Here is a 19,432-nt window from a genome sequence, read left to right on the forward strand (position 1 = left end):
TTTTGTTTAGATTTCGTCTGCTAATTTTGACTTTATTTTTAAAGTTATATTTTAACAGGTCGCGACAAGAAAAGTCCGTTACAAATTCATAACTTCTTCATCTAACGTCTGTCTTCGTCTGTCTTTTTACTATTAAACTACAATCGACAAGATCTTTGATTCTTATTTAGGTTGTGTCGGCTAAAAATCGCTCGATCTCAAATTCGAGTTTCGGGCTGCATACTACTATACCAAATCTTAGAAAATTCATAACTTCCTCATACGAAGTTAGACTTGGATATCTTTTTTTATGCACGCTCTCGGTTTAACGTATACTACGAGTTTCATTTACATTGCTATGTCTAAAAATCATTTTATCGTAAACTCACTTTTTACGTTACATAGTGTCGTGTCGGTTCTGTCGCGAAACTTCGACAGGTCATAACTTCTTCGATATAACTCGAATTTCGGTATTTTTATATCTCCGGAATCCTTGTATCAACCACTACAACTTTCTTCATAGATATCAGGTTTATCTAACATTTATTTTCGACGCTTATTTTTATCCTTAATTTATTAAATCATAATAATTAAGTGTAAGCACATAATACTCAAATAATACATCTTTATTACTTCAAAACAAGTTACAAAGGTTGATCTAGACTATCACATCATCATTAATGCCTAGCCTAGAAACACGGGCGTTACAATTGTCTCCCCCTTAGGATGATTCTGTCCTCGGAATCATACATTAGCAAATAAATGCGAATAACGACTCATCATGTCACTCTCCGTTTCCCAGGTGAGATTTGGCCCATTCATATGTTTCCATCGCACAAGCACTAAATCGACCATCTTGCGTCTCAACTTTTTAGTCTTACGGTCAATAATTGCCTATGGTTCTTCATTTAACCTCTTGCTTTCATCCAACTTTAATTCAGAAAATGGAATGATGTCGAGAACTTCTCCCGTGAACTTCCTCAATTAACACACATGGAAAGTGTTATGAATACCATCTAGTTCTTCTGGTAGTTCTAGCTTGTAAGCTTGGTTCCCAATTTTCTAAATAACTTTAAGCGGTCCAATAAACCTTGGACAACTTTCCTCATTTACCAAATCTTATAAGTCCATTCCACGGCAGTATCCAACATCCAAATACTTTTGTTTTCTTCTACTAATGATATTGTTTCTGGTATGTAGGTATACTTGTATACTTTTTGTAAAAATACTTATATTTTAAAAGTACACTTTTTAGTTCAGCACTACCAGAAAACAGCCCTTTAATGACGGGCAAACAATGACGCGCGCTGATAGAGGACGCGCATTTGTGCGTATCCTGAAGAATAATGTCAATTTTCAAAAATCTGAAGGATAGAGGACACGCATTTTTGCGTGCCCAAAAATTAGTGTCCAACAAAAAAAATTAAAAACACGGAGGGCACCAATCATAAAAAGCGCGTTGTGTAAACGTGTCGCTTTATATTTATTAAGGAAGGCGCAGTCTCTGTTTTTTAACAGCCCATGGGGAAAATGAAATCCCAAAAAATTAAACACCAGCCAATGCATCTCCTTCTTCTCCTTCTAAAATCCTCTAACAAAAAAACCCTAATAATCCTTTAAGCAATTCGTCTTCCTCTACCTCTGCACTCAATCTCTCTCTCTCTCTCTCTCTCTCTCTCTCTCTCTCTCCTTTGGAATCAGATTCTTGAAAGATCGAAACCCTAATCGTAGCCCTAACTATGACATGTCTTACTAACCGAGACCTTCAAATCACAACGAAAGCAACGATCACCATGACAACCGTTGGCTATACAACCCTTACCAAGATATTAGAGTCCCTGCACAAACGATGTACAAACTTCCCACATCTCTTGAATACCTCTTTCAAGAGGAATCCATCGCTCAACGGCGTTCATGGGTCAAAAACCTAACATACTACATTGGTATCGGTTACCTCAGCAGCGTAGTAGTTGGCATGGGGAAGGGTTTAGTAGAGGGCGTGAAGGCTTCTGACGCTAGAGATACCATGAAACTTAGGGTTAATCGGAATGAAATGTGTGGTGGCAGGATTAGCGACTGGAGCGTGGTGGCTAGATTGGTGACTGGAGCGCTTTACAAGGCGGCGGCGGGCCCTAGGTCGACGGCTGTTGTTGGAGCTATTGGTGGAATAGCGGTGGGATCAGCCGTGACGGGGAAGCAAATTTTGAAGAGATACATACCAATCTGAGCTCGATCTGTATTCAATTTCATCTTACAACAAGTTTTGGTCTTTTGAGATTTGCAAAGGTGATTCATCTGTAGTCTTTTACAATATTTTAGTATTTTAGTATTGAATTTCATCTTACCCTTTATGTTGTGTACTTTATAAGTGTCTGGAAGGGTTTAGTCACAAATAAATCATTGTAGACTTTGATATGGGAATTGCAGGACGCAGCAAATCGGTATGTTTGTCTTCACACTTCCCCTCATTTACACTTTCTATTTGCAAGACGCAGAAACCCCATCTTCTTAACAGAAATTTCACACAATTTTACGTATAGTGATTGTGCGAAGGTGTGCAAGAGCATAGGGCGGAAATGAAGAAAGCATTGGTGAAAGTCGGAAGAATTAAAGTTAAAGCAGGAAGCTATTGGATTTCAAAGAAAGCTAAACAGGAGTTGTCCAACATCTCTGATGACCTAACTATATGTCTGATTTTCCCTGTTTTCTCTTAATTTTATGTCTGATTATCGATTATGGTTAAAATGTAGCTCGATTATCAGGTTTTATTGTTAACCTAGAGCTACAATGTTTAAATCTCGCAGACTTTATCAAGTACTGTTGAAAAGAAGGCAAAATGGATTTTTAACAAGAAGATCAAGGAATGGGTGCACCAAACTCTTCAGAAACTGCTTATGGAGCCTCTCGAGTTGAACTTTATCCGTATAAAAAATATTATTTCTTGTTTAATTTAATCCCTTTCTCACTACAAGAAAATCCCTTTTTAGTGACCAATTTTTTAGTGACCACTATAAATCTAGTCACTAACAACATTCTTTAGTCACCATATATTAAGTGGTCACTAAATTTTGGTAGTTGTAAACATTTAGTGACCAAATCTGAGATTGTTGTCACTGAATGGTCACTAAAAATTATTATTAATATTATTCAATTTGATAAGTATTAATGACTAAAATTAGTGGTCACTGATTTGATGTTTAATGACTAAAAATAATTGTCACTTTATTGAAGCATAGTGACCAAAAATAATAGTCATTAAGTGCTATTGATTTTTCAAATCCACACATGGTGACGACGTAACAGTGGTCACTGCCTATTTTACAAACCCATTAGAAAAAAATTAATGACTACATAATAGTGGTCACTAATATAATAAAAAAAACATGAACGAAATTCTTTTCTTTTTACATGGAAAAACAATGCGGCAATAATTTGTTTTTATTTCTTTAACTTCATCAATAAGAAAATGGTTTATAATTTATCTAACGCTAAAATTACAACAATGCCCTTATTTTGCTATTTTAGATATAATTAAATTTTCATATTACACAACGCCCTAATTTTTTTTTTTTATACAAAAGCCTTTTTCCACGCAATAAAAAGGAATATGAGTCGTACCTTTTTCCGATCCGTTAATTTATTTGATAAATAATTTTCCCCAATCCTCCTCCTCTCATCCCCTCCGGATCGCCTCAGCCACCATCGAATTGATGATTATCCCAGCGAAATCTCCACCATCTTCTTCTATTGAGGTACGTTATCTATGTCACACGCGTTAAGGATTCCGTATATATTGCTAATCCCATGGTAGTTCGGATTGCTTGATGAATCGTATCATATTTTGATCTAGTTATAGTTAATAAGAGCTTTTCAGTCGGCATTTGTTACTTGTTTGTATTGATATCTTTGTAATTTCCAGTATTTGGTTTGATTCCACAGAGTAATTTCCAGGTTATATTTGAATCCCTAATTTTTATTTTTGTTGCGGAAGAACAATCCTCCATCTTTTGTTGTACGATCGCTGATGAGCAAACCCTAGTTTTTCAGATTTGAACACATTTGGCTATTATTTAGTACTAATTTCTTATTAACACTCTATGGTTATTGTTAGGTACCGAATACTCAGTTTTTTCAACAATCACGTCTTCCCGATGAGAATAACAAGTCTAAGCATATACAGGTTTCATCAATATTTCTATCATAATTACTTATTTCAATTGTTTAATCATGTATCCATTACAAGTTATGGTTTTGCATCTTCATAAATCTGGATGTCATAAACAACTATTAGTTCTACATTTACCATTAAAAATCCAAATCTTGGATCCAAGGGTCTATAAAACTTTTGTGCTGCTATGAATATTTATAAAACCATAAAGTTCTTGCAATTGAGCATCATGATTATGAGTACATTAGTAAAGTTGTGTCTTTAATCATTAAATCATAGTTTCATCATACTAACCTCTGCAGTAGTACATAATATCATTACTTTTTTTTTTTCCAATCAAACAACTTCTTTGACCATACTCTTCACCCATGTCACTTTCCTTCTTGAATTTGTTATCATAAAGACCAAAATACCTTTTGCCCCAACTACCAGGCATGTCAATTGAGATTATTGGACAACTATTCAGTAGTATTGTTTGGTATGATCGAATTGGAAAAGGAATGGAATTTATCTGTGGTGACTTTAATCGATTGATATGATGTTGATCACTGATATTGTTAATGTAGATTATTGGATAACTGTTCAATATAAATAACAGTGAATTGTTCAGTATAGCATTTATGCAGTTACCAATGGTCAAACTTGACTTCGCAAAAACGAATTTGATCACGTCAATGAGAGAAGGCAGCTTGACTGAACATCTTCTCCCATCTATAATTTTTTTTTTCATACGTGAATCAAGGTAATTGAGTGATACTATAAGTTGGGTAATTTTATCTTAGTTAAGTAGTGTCTTTCAGTCTTTCTAATTGATTCACCAATGTGGAATTAGTTATTACAGATGTTTTCCTACTTTTCTATTTATTCTTTCAATAAGAATCTATATCCAAGTTCATGTAGGTCTCCTTGAATGTTGTGATATCACCTGGGATTTTGAGGAACTATCTTTGCTTGCAGGTTTCTGTGCCATTCAAAAGCATGATCACAAAGTTATGTTTTGTCCAACACCTAAAATGGGTCCCACCAAGGTTAGATGTTTAGTTAACACTATATTGCCTTCTAAAATTTCCACCTCATATATGTTTGTGTGTGTGTGTGTTTATACAACCTTCACCATAAATTTTATTTCAGTGGCGTACAAGTTGTCTAAGAGAAAAGTGCATGGCATTCTTTTTGGTAAATGAGCAAAGGTGAAAAACTGAACAGTTTTAACAATTTGTAATTTTGTATCTTGTTCATACATATGAAAATTTTAATTTAGCTTCTGATTTTTCATTGTAATGCATATTTTTGTAGTTGATTGCTTTGAAGAGGAAAATTGGCATCTTACCTGGCTATGCCTGGACTGATGATGAGTATTTCTTACTTGGTACTAATTTATGAGGTATCTTATATTTTATTTTTATGTTTCAAACTTATATAGAAATTTACTATTTTTAATAATTCAACACAATATATATAAAAAAAAAACATATGTGACATAATATTATAATACTAGTAATCTAATAAAAACACACCATTAGGATATCTGTTACAGTATTAGTACTATAGTTTAATAAGCATTAATTCTGTAGCATATGCCCAGATCAATGAAATTTACTATTTTTGACCCATGGCATCACATCACTAAAGGTTAAAGTGTAAAAAATTTATAAAAATGGAACAAAAAGATACAAAACTTCACAAGAATGGAACAAAACTGAAAGTAGGTGGTTAAACTTTTGAAGTAAAAGTTATTGGTGGAACAAGTGTGGCTTGGTTAAGTATGTTTTTGATAATGAAATTATAACTTAACCAAGAATACAACCTCTTGATGATCTTTTTGATAATGAAATTATAAATTGTAAATTGTTTTTGATAATGAAATTATAACTTAACCAAGAATACAACCTCTTTGAATTTTGATAATGAAATTATAAATTGTTTGGTGATCTTTTTTAAAAAAATAAGATGGAAAACACATTTCTAGGATTTTACCACTTTGTATCTATATTTTGTCCACTTGGCAACTTTGCCCCCTTTCTTATCTTTCATGTTACATAGGTGGCCTACTTTGATATTTGTATAACTAGTCAAAACTTCACTTTAACTTGCTTACACTACTTATTTAACTTCCAAAACATACTCACAAATGTAATATAACTTTAACTAAATAATTCCAGATTTTTTTTTTGGTGTTATAGTCCCTTAAAAAGGGAGTGTGGAATAGAAGCAACTATTTCATATATCTTTAACTTCTGTTTTCAGATAAAAAGAAAAAGGGTTCATCCATTTATGAAGATCCTCAAAGCATCATAATTCAATGGCCATGAAGACACACTTGAAAATGTTTATTTTAATTTGGATGTCTTTTAATTTTAAAATATTCGGTTTGTAAAAATTTGATGACTATATGCAAGAAATAGAAACATACTTTCGATGATATGTTATTTATAACAATCTACTTCTATTTGTTCCTATTATAGAATTGGCTATGAAAATTCTATCCAATTATAGCTATGAAAAATGTATAGCAACTCAATTGATAGCATATTGTATTTGGTGACCACCTTTTTTGGTCATTATAACAGTGACCACCCTTTTTGGTCTCTGATGATAAGTATTTAGTGACCACTTTTTCTGGTCATTATAGCCATTAATAGGTTACCCAAAATTAGTGACGTTTTATGGTCACTGAAATAGGTCACTAATTATATAAATAGTGACGACTTTTATTGATTAGTGACGTCATTTTAGTGACAAAACATGGTGTCACAGATTTAGTGACGAATATATTTTGGTCACTAATAGTGACCAGTTTTACAATTGGTCACTAATTCACTTTTGTGACGGACCTATAGTGACGAAATGTGACGATTAGATATTTGGTCACTAAATTACTCAGTGACGACACCTTCCATTGTTAGTGACCATTTTGATTTTGTCACTAATTGGCATTTTTTTGTAGTGTCTTTTCTTTATTTTCTCGTATGTATTTTTCCTTGGACCAGTTGTAGATAGTGTTCAAGAATCACATGTTTTCGACGGTATAATGATCCTATAAATGTACACAATTTTTATTTTTTTTAAACTTTTTAAAATCACTTTCTGATTCTTTAAACTCATGGCATCTTTCATGGTGTAGCTTCTTGAAACAAAGAAGAGTCGTTGTGGGGAGTGGGCCAATTGCTTCTCCCTCTATTGCAGATCCTTTGGCTATGAAACTCGTCTGGTAAGAGTCTAGGGACTGTTTGGTAATTGTTACAAAATCCAGGAGACTTTTTGCTCTTAGTGAGGGGTTGATTGTAATTAGAGAATGATTTCCTTCTCAGATATTGGATTTCACAAGTCACATGTGGACAGAATGTTATTCGATGGTTTTGGTGTGCAAGTAATGAACAAATTTGATTAAACTCACATTTGTCTTGACAAAATACATGATCGTTCCTTTTAAGGTTTTTGATGGTTTTGGAGTATAAGGAGTTTTTGGAGGTTGCTTCAACTGTTGCAAAAGATAAGGAACCTTTCATAGAGGTATATTATTATACATAATTATAATATCCTTCCTTTTAAGGTTTTTGATGTTTTTTATGCTGTAAATTTCCAGGAATACAATGCTCATAATGACGACACAACAATTAATTTTCAAATAATAATGAATGCTGATAAAATGAGCAAAGCAAGACAAGAAAGGCTGCTGAAGAAATTTAAACTTACTAGTACTTTAAGCACAAGTAACATGCACTTGCTTGATGCAAATGGGGTGATAAATAAGTATGACACCCTGAACAAAGTAAGAATATCACAAAATGCACAAAAGTCTATTAATCTGTTTTCTTTTTTGGTTTATTGACTGTTTTACCCTTTGTGCTTACAGTTCTTGAAGATTTCTTTCCCCTTCGTCTTGATTATTATTGATTGTTTTACCCTTTGTGCTAAGTTCTTGAAATGTTTTTAGATTGCTTACAGGAGTACAATATCTGCTTTAAAACAGTAGAGAGATCTAAAGATGGTTTAGTTCCTCGATTACCATCTTCAAATACAACTGGAGTTCTACCCGAGGTTAGATTTTAACCATAGTTAAATTGATAAAACTAGTTTAATGTTTTGTATAAATCTTTCATATGGTGTTACTTACCTTTTGTAGTTACTGAAAAATCCGGTTGAAAGAAGGAAACATGTAAAAAGATTATTAAAGACAGCATCAGGCCTCAAGTATCAACAATTTGATATACAACAACAAGCATTGAAACTAACTGCCAACAATATGTATAGATGCCTTGGTTTTTCCAGTTCAAGATTCTATGCAAAGCCACTTGCATAATATAGAGGATAATGTCAGATATATCAAGGAATTCCTATGAGATAACACTCGCTGAGGTTCTGAAGGTGAGTGAACATACATGTTATTTTATTCATTTTCTGGTCATCTTTAGTCATCACTCAATTAATTTTCGTATTTTTTTTCAAACATTGGAAGCAATGCCTGATTTAAGTGAACCCTCATTCGAACTTTCCAAGAGTTGACAATATCACAACTCAAACACAACGATTGAACGTGCTAGAGCTTATTTTGACAAATGTGGCATACACGTGTGTTTTTTATATTAATTTTTAGTCTCCGAAGGTTTTAAATACGAATCATGTGCCTGGAAATGATGCATGATCACCATGAATTTTTTGGAAATTGGTGATGATAATTTTTTTGGTTATTTAATAATATATTCTTGTGGCTATGAATCCTGTGTGACAGTACCTTGGTAGAACTTCGTACTTACCTTCGCCATCTAATAAGAATCTCCAGGGTCATATGTCACTTATGGGTTGCTATGGGAGGTAAGATTTTCCAGAAGTTATTTGTTTTGTATTGATATCAGATGATTTTGTTGTTAATAATTTTTTTGGATGGCTACGGGAGTGACATTTATGAAACCAATTTATTAGAATGTATTTTTCTTGTCGGGAATGAAAATTTTATGTCGTGAAACAACGATTTACTTAAACCATTTATGATTTTCTTGTAGGAGTCATATTGATGTTCTTGCTGGTCCTAGAACTTCCTCTGAATAGACTCAGACTCAGACTCGGAATGTTAAAGAAAAGAATCAATTATATAAACACAAAATTTCTTCCAACAAGAGAACATGGGTTCAGAAATGGTGTGGATCCGTCCCCACTGGTGTTTAGAAGGTAAGTAGAGCTCTATGTCCAATTTCGAACTCGTTCTGGTAGACATATGCCTGTTAAGTGGTCAATTACTTCTAAAGTCTGTTTTGTTGTCATCTTTCATCTTCACTCGATTAATTTTCATATTTTCTTCAGACTTGGCCTGATTTATCTCTTATTAAGCCCTCATTTGAGTTTTCGAAGAATAGACAGCAACACAACTCAAACATAGAAGTTGTTTCGGATGTTCTTGAAGAAAGTTACAATTTATGTAACTTGTTTTTTTATGTATCTTTAAAATTATATCCATTTTATTCTAATGGTTTTAAATATGGATAATGTGCCTAAGAATAGTGCATGATCTACATGAATTTTTTAGTTATATAATATATTATTATGGCTATGAATCCTTTCACTACAAGAAATAGAGCCTTTAACGGCGACACCAATAGCGGCGACAGGGAGCTTTAGCAGCGACAAATTAAAAAGTCGCCCCTAAAGGCCTGTGTCGCCGCTATTGGTGTCGCCACTAAAGGCTGAATGACACCGATCCGCTCTTTGACGTTTTGGCAAACACGAACCGTCCGATCGTTTTTCTAATCCAACGGCTAGGGTCCTCATCGAACGCATAAATGAAATACCGGCGACTTTTGTCGCCGGTAATGATCCAAAATAGTCGCCGCTAAAGATAAAAAAAATGACGCGGTAATAATTCCCTCCTGATAGTCGCCGCTGTTGATATGTGTCACCGCTAAAGCTCAATTTGTCGCCGGTAAAGGTGTCGCCGCTAAAGGCCGACGCAGTTAACCCCAAAAACTCGATCTTTTTCCTTTTGCTCTTTCTGTTTCACTCCCTTAGCCTGTTTCTCTTCTCTCGTCTACATCTTGCTTCACCGATTATTGTGGGCTACCAGTGAGAATTATCAATTTTGGGTGTGTGAAATTGTCCACAAAGAAGATATCACCGGTGGAGAAAGATTTCCAGGTGAGGCCCAAGCTTTTCCGGCGACACCAAACTTTTTCCGGCGACACCAAGCTATTTTCAGGTCAATTTTCGTTCCCTTTTGTCTTGTAACATCGATTTTATGCTTATTGGAGTGGTTAATTGTAAAAAATTTTCAATTTCAATTTTGTTGATTGTGTTACTACGTTCCCGACCACCACCCGAGACTATCGCCACCACTGGACTATTTTCATTGACTTCCACCACCACAGGTTCTATTTACTTCTATTTATTGTGAATTTTTAGTTTAATTGAAAAATATTTGTAGGTGTCTCAATGTATATATGTCAATGTATGTGTGTTTGATGTATATATATATATGTCAAAATATGTTAAAATTTGATGTATATATGTATATATGTGTAGGTGCTGTGTTTGATGTTTGATGTATATATGTTAAAATATGTGAAATTTTAGTTTAATTGTATATATGTCAATGTATATATGTGTAGTTTGTCTAAATAAAATTAATAAATATGTGAAATTTTAGTTTAATTATATATATGTCATGTGTTATAAAGTCTACATTACATTTATTTTATTATTATTATTATTATTATTATTGTGTTGTTCATTCTTGCATAATATTTCAAACTATTGATATGAAAATTTGAAAAGTAAAAGGCATTAAGGTGCTGGTCATCATGATTTACTAAAAGCTTTGGTAATTATGTTTTTGTCCCAAATGCAATAAATAACAATGTACTTTGGTTATTGCTTAGTTTAAAAATAGAAATGTAGTTTGGCATCGTAAAATGTAAGTTGATTTGGTCATTTTGGTTTTTGGTGAGTATTTGCTAAAATCGTTGGTATTTGAGTTTTTGTCCCATATGCAAGAAATAACAATGTACTTTGTTTTTTTTGTCTTAGTTTAAAAATAGCAATGTACTTTGGCGTCATACAACAACATTATATATATATATATATATATATATATATATATATATATATATATATATATATATATATAATGTTTATTTTTATGTAATGTGTATTTGTAATATGTGTTTGTAATATGAACTTTATTTGGATTTCTAGTTTAAATAGAAATGTTTATTCCTATCTAAATGTTTGTTTCTATGTAATGTGTATCCATAATAAAAATTGTATTTGTATATCTTATAATTTTTCAGGAAATGATGAGAGTATGGTTGTTGTTTATGTTTACCATGGCTGCTATCATGGGTCGTGGACATGGGGGAGACGGAGCTGAGGACCCACCTTTCCCAGGTGGTAGAGATCCTGGCCAGCATGAGCAGGACGGTAAGTCTTATCATGAATTTTTATTTACTATTTTTATTCAGTTATCATAAATTAAATGTCGTTTCTAATAATTTTTAATTACATTTGTAGTTGAGGGACGTGCCCGAAGGAAAGTTCGAGGAAAAGCAAAAAATATAAAGCTTGAAAAAGCAATCTTGCAGAACCAGGGGAAACCAATAGGCATGCAATATGATAGGGATATCACATTTAATCCCGTCGGAGAGGCGGGAAACATGTTTTCCTGAGAAGTTGGGAAACCAATGTGGCAGATGGTCCCTTTCGACAAATAGAGTTGGAAAAGAGTTTCCCCTAATATAAAGGACACTGTATTACAACATTTAGCGGTAATTATTTATTTAAATATATTTTATAGGTTTAACTATAATTGTTTTTTACTTGGTTAACTTTTTTTTTTTTTATTGTAGACAAAGTTTGATCTCAATCAAATGTACCAGGATGCACAAGTGAAACGACCCAAAAATCACGACAAAAAATTTCGTTTTTCGATATAATCAAAACCATAATCTGAGTATCATAACATAAAAACATACGCGATGTATCCCAAAACCTAATAAAATACTGTGCGGAAAACTGTATCATACTATATCAAATCAAAACAACTAAAACCATCCCCAGGATAAAAGCTAAGCTGTGGTGTGTGCGATGCTATCACCCCGAGCTCTTCCCTTTGCTTGCGGAAGTACCTGAAACCAAAACTGAAACCGTAAGCACGAAGCTTAGTGAGCTCCCCCAAAATACCACATACCATACAATAACATATAAACACATATTGGGCCTAGCCCACTGCATCGGGCCGAAGCCCGGAAACTGCATCGGACCGAAGTCCGGAACTGACTGGGATCTTGTCCCCTGCATCGGACCGAAGTCCGGAACTAACTGCATCGGACCAAAGCCCGGAACTAACTGCATCGGACCAACGTCCGGAACTGACTGCATCGGACCCAAGTCCGGAACTAACTGCATCGGACCGAGTCCGGAACCGACTGGGACCTTGTCCCCTGCATCGGACCGAAGTCCGGAACTGACTGACTCAACATGGCATAGCATAACATATCATCTAGCATGAACACATATACTGCATACTACATCGGGCCGTAGCCCGGAACACATAACACTTAACACATAAAACATAGCACACATATCCTGTCTGAGCCACGAAGGCATCAAACATACTAGTTACTGCATCGGACCTAAGTCCGGAAACTACTGCTAACTGAACGGGCCGGCATTGTGGCCTTAGACCCGTCCCTACTGGTAGGAAACTCACCTCGTAAACTGGCTGCTGAGTGTGTGGCTCTGGAAGCTAACTGCTGCTGCTCCTGTATCTCCCCGGCTACAAGCCCATAAACACACTCAATCAAATACTAAACACTGCACTTGGGTAAAATGACTCTTTTACCCTTGGTCAAAGTCACTCTCATTTGGACTGACTCGCCGAGTTGGGCCACCCAACTCGCCGAGTCCTACTCTCACTTTTCAATCCTACTCGCTGCTATTCGTCGAGTATGGCATCGACTCGACGAGTACCCTCTTGGTCCAAGAACTCATACAATCTTCATCCGACTCGCCGAGTCGTATGAACATACTCGACGAGTTGTTCTTGGTCTTAAGAAGATTGCCTTGGACTCGCCGAGTTGTATGAACAACTCGCCGAGTCCCTCCATTACGAGTTGTTCTTGGTCTTAAGAAGATTGCCTTGTTATTACCGGCGACACTTTTACCTGCAATATTATCACCGGCAACGAAAATCATTATTTAAAAAAAATGAAAAAAAATTACCGACGTCACTTTTACCGGCGACAGAACTCATTACCGGCGACACTTTTGCCGACGATACTTTTACCGGCGACGTATGTCATTACCGGCGATTGTCTTATTAGCGGCGACAATAATCATTAGCGGCGACTATTATCATTAGCGGCGATAAACTGATCAATAGCGACGAGACAGTAGTGATGATTCAGTACCGGCGACGCGTCGCCGCTATTAGTATTACCGGCGACTTTTGGGACTTTTACCGACGACTTGTGTCGCCGGTAATGGCCTTTTTCCTTGTAGTGTTTGTGACGGTTAATTAGGCCTCTTACATTGCGTCATCATCTAATAGTGATCTCCAGGAGGGTAATATCTCATTCAAGAGGTTGTAATTAATTCGTCATCTAATATATTACGGTGTTTTGAATTGATATCTAATAATTTTGGTGTTAATAAAATTTCTTTTGGATGGCTATCGGAGGTAGATTTGTGAATCAATTTATTAGAATTTATTTTTTTGTCCTTGGAAAAAAAATGATGATTTGATGTTTGTAACGCCCGTAGATCCGGGCTAGTAAATTTAGAGATGATAGAGGTCGAAAACGACTTTTCAAAAAAATATTATTTAGAATAAATATACTTAACCAAGTCGTAGAATATGTTACAAAGTTTCCATACATATAAAGAGTGTCGAAATCCGAGTTATAACGAAGAAAGTTATGACCCGTCGAAGTTTCGCGATGGAACCGGAATGGCACCGGGAAGCGTAAATAGTGAATTTATGATAGAGCGAGATTTAGCCTTAGCGGTTTAAACGAAAGTCGTAGAATACGTTAAACCGAGAGCGTCCACAAAAAAACACCCAAATCTGACTTCGTATGAGGAAGTTATGAATTTTCTAAGATTTGGCTTAGCAGTGCACGACCCGAAACTCGATTTTTAGTTCGAGCGGTTTTTGGCTTACGCGACCTAAATGAGAGTTGAAGATCTCATTAATAGGAACTCAAAGGTAAAAAGATAGATGAAAACGGATTCCGTATGAAGGAGTTACGAATTCTTCGCGGTCATTTAGCAGTCTAAACTCCTCCTACTGTTAAATTTGAGATCGGTCGAGAATTAGCTGACGGAGTCTAAATTAAAGTTGTAGATTTTTTTTACCTATGCGTGGATATAAAGAACGTCAAAGATAGAGCTTGTATGCGAGAGTTATGATTTTTCTAAGTTTGAAGGTTGATGCGCGATAGGGGGTGACGTGGCACCACCGGAATTGGACACGTGGCACCACCAGAAGGCTGCCACATGACACAACTCGGCGAGTAGATCCTCCTACTCGGCGAGTCCATCAGTCAGCACCCCTATAAATAGAGGTGCCGGGTTCCCTCACCTCCTCACACCTTCAATCCTAACTTTCTCTCTCTAGTTTCTCTCTCTAACCTCCCTTAAGCCCCCTAAAGTCTAGGTAAACCCCCGAGAACCCGAAGGAAGCCCAGAGGCTCCCGGAGTCCTGAGAAAAGATCCTTTTGGCTCGAGAACACTGCTCCAGCGAAGCCCGATTTTCGAGAAAACCCGCTGTAAGTGAGTTACGCCTAACCTATATTTAGTATAGCTTATGTTTCAATATAGTAATGTTATTAGGACCTTAAATTAATTATTTGGGCTGTTATTGTGAGTTATATTGAGTGTTATTTAACGCTTATATAATAATAATAATAGATAGACTATTAATTAGTCGCGGTTAACGTCAGACTAAACCCTAGTCATAGTGGTACTAGGTTTTGTCGAGGAAAATTGTGTTAAGAATAACGAAGTGCTGTCCAAGCGCTGAGTCACCACCTTCCTAGGTGAGTGCATAGTTACTTTCATCTTACACATAGATATGAAGTATTTTATATAAATTACGTGCTATGTGTGCATATTATCTGAGTACTTGCTGTCTATGCTAGATGAACAATTTTATACATGTTGTAAATGATTTAAACTATATATATATATATATATATATATATATATATATATATATATATATATATATTTATATCTACGATAATGTTGGGGTAACACATGGGTAGATGTAATAGATTGAATATGAGTTGGATGATGAGTTGAGAGGTGTTATAGACCACGAGGTGAGGGTGAGAGGTGAACGATGTGAGAAACTTTTCCCAAATGATGGCCCCGTCATTCAGCAGAGTATGGATGACAACCACAGACTATTCTAGATAGTCCAGTGGAACACTAGTAGGCTCGCAACCTGTAGGTGTTGTGAATGATGTGTTCACCCGGTGTACTCTAAACCCTGGCGTCCATGGAGACTTGGTGCCTAAACCTTGGTGATCATGCAGACTTGATACCTAAACCTTGGTGATCATGTAGACTTGATGCCTAAACCATGGCGACTATGCAGACTTAGTACCTAAGCCCTGGTGACTATGCAGACTTAGTGCCCGTTGTGTAAACCGTGGCAACGATGGACTTCATGCTGATTCCTTAGAATGATCCTTAGGAATGAATGAACGAGGAATAGTTGATTCTTAGGGTAGATCCTTAAGACTAAAGATGATAATGGGGATGGGTAATTGGGTTGATTGTTTGATTGTTTAAACATAATAGTTATATTATTGTGGATTGAAAACCTTATGTACTCACCAGGTTTCCTAACCTAACCCACTCAGTTTATTTATATCACAGGTGTCGATATGAAGTGACATTACACTGAGAGATTAAAGAGATATAGATCACTAGTGTAAATGAATGTAAGTTCTGTTTATGCTTCTGTTTCTGTATTGACAATGACATACCAAATGTTTTAAAATGAATAAAATACGTTTCTTCGGAAATGCTTTGATAGCGTATTCATCGTGTTTTCTGGAAATAAATTCTGCAACATTTTTACTAAAAGAGGTACTTTGATTTTCATAAAGCATAAGCAAAATCGGTCTTTTTCTGACTGTGAAAATGAGGATGTCAAAATGTTTATCAATGTTGTGAAAAGTAGTCCAATAACTTACTTTGACTATTTGTGATTTTCTTTTAGGAGTTGGCGTGAAGTTCTTGTTGGCCTCGGAACTTCCTCTGAACAGACTCGGATTCAGGACATTAAAGGAAAGAGTCCATTACATCAATAGGGATTGCTCATTGTGCAAGACATCCTGATGAACTCACAAAGGATAATGAGAATTTGATGATTGACATTGACTATTATCTAGCACAACAGGTACCTTTTTTGAAATTTTTAATATTTTAATTATATTATCTAAATACTTACATCATTTTTTTGGGTAATTAAAAAATATAATATGTTTTAATTATAAAAATAAATAGTAATTAAGAAATTATAATATGTTGTCACGGGCTGCAAGAGATGCTAGAGCTCTTAGAAAAGCTAAAGACAAACTGGAGATGTGAGGCAAAGAGCTGACATGGAGATCAGACTAGAAAAACATTTGAGGGTATATTTTTTTTATATTTCTTGTATCTAATTAGTTTGTAAATTTTTGTTACAACTTCTATTGATTTGTTTTATCTTTCCATGTAACGATTATTTGTATGACATTAAATTTTATGCAATGTATTGTATGTTTTGTATATGATATTTTATTTTTATTATGAGACATTAAATACAAATTTAATTTGAAAATTAGTAAATCAAAATATAATCTGAGTATCATAACATAAAAACATACGCGATGTATCCCAAAACCTAATAAAATATTGTGCGGAAAACTGTATCATACTATATCAAATCAAAACAACTAAAACCATCCCCAGGATAAAAGCTAAGTTGTGGTGTGTGCGATGCTATCACCCCGAGCTCTTCCCTTTGCTTGCGGAAGTACCTGAAACCAAAACTGAAACTGTAAGCACGAAGCTTAGTGAGCTCCCCCAAAATACCACATACCATCCAATAACATATAAACACATATTGGGCCTAGCCCACTGCATCGGGCCGAAGCCCGGAAACTGCATCGGACCGAAGTCCGGAACTGACTGGGATCTTGTCCCCTGCATCGGACCGAAGTCCGGAACTAACTGCATCGGACCAAAGCCCAAAACTAACTGCATCGGACCCAAGTCCGGAACTGACTGCATCGGACCCAAGTCCGGAACTAACTGCATCGGACCGAGTCCGGAACCGACTGGGACCTTGTCCCCTGCATCGGACCGAAGTCCGGAATTGACTGACTGAACATGGCATAGCATAACATATCATCTAGCATGAACACATATACTGCATACTACATCGGGCCGTAGCCCGGAACACATAACACTTAACACATAAAACATAGCACACATATCCTGTCTGAGCCACGAAGGCATCAAACATACTAGTTACTGCATCGGACCTAAGTCCGGAAACTACTGCTAACTGAACGGGCCGGCATTGTGGCCTTAGACCCGTCCCTACTGGTAGGAAACTCACCTCGTAAACTGGCTGCTGAGTGTGTGGCTCTGGAAGCTAACTGCTGCTGCTCCTGTATCTCCCCGGCTACAAGCTCATAAACACACTCAATCAAATACTAAACACTGCACTTGGGTAAAATGACTCTTTTACCCTTGGTCAAAGTCACTCTCATTTGGACTGACTCGCCGAGTTGGGCCACCCAACTCGCCGAGTCCTACTCTCACTTTTCAATCCTACTCGCTGCTATTCGTCGAGTATGGCATCGACTCGACGAGTACCCTCTTGGTCCAAGAACTCAGACAATCTTCATCCGACTCGCCGAGTCGTATGAACATACTCGACGAGTTGTTCTTGGTCTTAAGAAGATTGCCTTGGACTCGCCGAGTTGTATGAACAACTCGCTGAGTCCACTCTCTAACTCACTGGTTCCACTCGACACTGCTAAAAAGGAAGGAATCGGGGACTCGCGACTCGACTCGCCGAGTCGTTCTTCCCGACTCACCGAGTTGCCGCCATGCAACTGTTTTTCACCCGATTTTGCTTGAATCCAAAACATACAAATGATAGATCTGAGTCCAATAAGCTGGTTTACCACGTAAAGTTTCCAACTTTACGTGTACAAACACATAAACAAGGGAAATAAGGCTAAAAGATTCATAAAAGGGATAGATCTAGGGTTAATATGCAAAGTATCCTCATAAAGGCAATAGATCTGGACTATGGGACTTCTCAATGAATAGATCCAAGGATATCTCGGCTTATTAGGGCATTCATGCAATCATAAGGCTTGGAACAAGCATCAACTAGATCTTAGAAGAGTTCTAATGGAGGTTAAAGCATAAAACAAGAGGGGAATCCGAAAATACCTCCAATAACTCAGATTTGCCCTTGGATCTTGGCACTCCACCTCTTCTCCTTGCTTCTTTCTTCTTCTCCTTCTTCTAGCCTTCACAAAATCACACAAATCACTTACAAACTCTCAAATATGAACTAGGGTTTTTCTCACAGCTTTAGAGGGTGAAGGAGGCAAGAATGGGGCTATAAGGTGACTTAAATAGTGGGCAACCCGGGGATTTAGGGTTTCACCCAGACGGATGGACTCGCCGAGTCCGGGATATGGACTCGCCGAGTCCCCAGCTCACGCGTGCTCGAAGTCACGACCCTACTCGGCGAGTCAGGCTATGAACTCGCCGAGTCCCTCTTGCAAAACTTTAAAACAATTACTAATGAATTAACATACCGGGAACGGGTCGTTACAATTCTCCCCCACTTATCTCAGACTTCGTCCTCGAAGTCTGCTACGGCTGGATCTGCAAATATCTCCGGGTAGTGCACTCTCATCTCCTCCGCAGCCTCCCACGTCCATTCAGATCCCTTCCGGTGCTGCCAATGTACCTTCACTAGCTGAATTACCTTGTTCCTCAAAGTCTTGGCCTTCCGATCCAGAATCGCGACCGGCCTCTCAATATAATTCAGGCTGCTATCAACCTGAATATCCTCTAGGAGAACGACTGCTGACTCATCCACCAAACACTTCCTCAACTGCGACACGTGGAAGGTGTTGTGGATCTGACTAAGCTCCTCAGGAAGATCTAACCGATAAGCAACCCGACCCACCCGGGCCAAAACCCTGAAAGGACCAATAAATCTGGGGCCCAGCTTGCCCCTCTTCCGGAACCTGATGACACCTTTCCAAG

At 36.6% G+C, this 19,432-nt stretch overlaps 3 long non-coding RNA genes and 1 pseudogene across 8 annotated transcripts; all 4 read left to right on the forward strand.

Annotated features, from left to right (window-relative positions):
* Positions 1-1,723: 1,723 nt before the first annotated feature.
* Positions 1,724-2,206, forward strand: LOC145008416 (mitochondrial import inner membrane translocase subunit TIM23-2 pseudogene; annotated as a pseudogene).
* Positions 2,207-3,578: 1,372 nt separating this feature from the next.
* Positions 3,579-6,571, forward strand: LOC145013296 (uncharacterized). Of its 6 annotated transcripts, none has more exons than XR_013664912.1 (7): positions 3,579-3,731; positions 4,091-4,159; positions 4,714-4,889; positions 5,105-5,175; positions 5,279-5,337; positions 5,444-5,531; positions 6,395-6,571. It is a non-coding gene; the product is annotated as an uncharacterized LOC145013296 (long non-coding RNA). The 6 variants fall into 6 exon arrangements; XR_013664910.1 differs by having other exon boundaries at positions 4,758-4,889; XR_013664911.1 differs by having other exon boundaries at positions 4,763-4,889.
* Positions 6,572-7,821: 1,250 nt separating this feature from the next.
* Positions 7,822-9,716, forward strand: LOC145012831 (uncharacterized). The gene is made up of 4 exons (XR_013664686.1): positions 7,822-8,188; positions 8,274-8,515; positions 8,880-8,962; positions 9,151-9,716. It is a non-coding gene; the product is annotated as an uncharacterized LOC145012831 (long non-coding RNA).
* A 93-nt stretch (positions 9,717-9,809) lies between these two features.
* On the forward strand, positions 9,810-11,895 carry LOC145013006 (uncharacterized). Its single transcript, XR_013664792.1, has 3 exons — positions 9,810-10,506; positions 11,428-11,557; positions 11,648-11,895. It is a non-coding gene; the product is annotated as an uncharacterized LOC145013006 (long non-coding RNA).
* The last annotated feature ends 7,537 nt before the right edge of the window (positions 11,896-19,432 follow it).

Source organism: Lactuca saligna, chromosome 8 (assembly GCF_052625555.1).
Source record: "Lactuca saligna cultivar CGN05327 chromosome 8, ASM5262555v1, whole genome shotgun sequence".
NCBI lineage: Eukaryota > Viridiplantae > Streptophyta > Magnoliopsida > Asterales > Asteraceae > Lactuca > Lactuca saligna.